We start from the raw sequence: 1,301 nt of genomic DNA on the forward strand, positions 1-1,301 counted from the left end.
AGGCCATGGTGAGGGCATTCTTGGAGTAGATCCTTGAATCTCTCTATAAGTTTGGAAAATGACTCACTAGGCTTTTGCCTAAACTGAAGGATATCACTTCTAAGCTTATTGGTCTTGTGAGTTGGGAAAAACTTCTTAAGGAAGACAACTGTGAACTGTTCCCATGAGGTTATGGAATTTGTGGGTAATCCATACAACCACTTCTTAGCTTGGTCTTTCAATGCAAAAGTGATAAACCTAAGCTTAACAGCATCATCAGAAAGCTGTTGGATCTTAATAAGAACACATACCTCTTCAAATTCCCTTAGAAATAGGTATGCATCCTCAGAGGTTAACCCATGGAAGTGGGGCAACATAGTGATGTATTGAGATTTGAGTTCAAAATTATTGCCCTGGGCTTGTGGTAGAACTATGCAGGAAGGTTGGGCTGTTCTAGCAGGGTAGAACCTATCTTTCAGAGATTTAGGTGAAGGGTTTTGCTGTTGGTCTCCCATATTGAAGGGTTTTAAAGAGAACAAACGTATAGGGTCACTACTTATTGGATCTCTTCTTTCTAACCGATTCTTAGTATTACGTACCCACTTGACACTCATGCAACAGAAAATGACCCACAACTAAAGTAAGACAAGCACAAAAGAATGGATAGCAAAACTTTTTTATTTTTTTATTTTTTGATTTTTTTGATTTTTTTTGATTTTTTTTTTCTTTTTGGGAGCTTACCGGCAGGGATCCGGGGTTGCTCAGGTCAATTCCTGAGGTACTGCTACAGGGTGAAACCTGTCTTTATCATACTGTGAGGCATGGCGACCTCCACTGATACAACTATTATTGCAAGTTGTTCTTCTCAGGAATTCAATAAAAGAAAAGGAAAAATATAAAACAAAGCAAACAAAGCACTCCGATTTACCAAAAGAAAGTGAAAAATAACATGGAACTGTCTCCCCGGTAACGGCGCCAAAAACTTGTTTGAGATTTAAAATGTAACCGCAAGCGTACGGATCAGTGTAGCTACGGGTCGAACACAGGGAGAGCAGCCACTTTATTTTTTATTTCTTTTAATAATGCGAAAGTGAACTGATTAATGGTTGTGATCTAATTCTAATTACCGTCCTAAACATATGTATCTAAAATAACGTCCTAACCATTCGTCATCTAAGAATTTAAAGACGCAAGCCACGCAATTAAAATTAAATAAATAAATAACTGAAAATAAACAACCCACACAATTAAAAAAAAATAAAATAAATGCTAAAATAAAAATAAAGTAAAAGAAAGGGGATAAAGCTAGAGAGAGACTCACA

The 1,301-nt window shown here is 36.7% G+C and overlaps 1 non-coding gene across 1 annotated transcript; it reads left to right on the top strand.

Moving 5' to 3' along the window:
- LOC122087833 lies at window positions 1–107 on the top strand. Its single transcript, XR_006142896.1, has one exon. It is a non-coding gene; the product is annotated as a small nucleolar RNA R71 (small nucleolar RNA).
- The last annotated feature ends 1,194 nt before the right edge of the window (window positions 108–1,301 follow it).

Source organism: Macadamia integrifolia, chromosome 8, assembly GCF_013358625.1.
Source record: "Macadamia integrifolia cultivar HAES 741 chromosome 8, SCU_Mint_v3, whole genome shotgun sequence".
Lineage (NCBI taxonomy): Eukaryota > Viridiplantae > Streptophyta > Magnoliopsida > Proteales > Proteaceae > Macadamia > Macadamia integrifolia.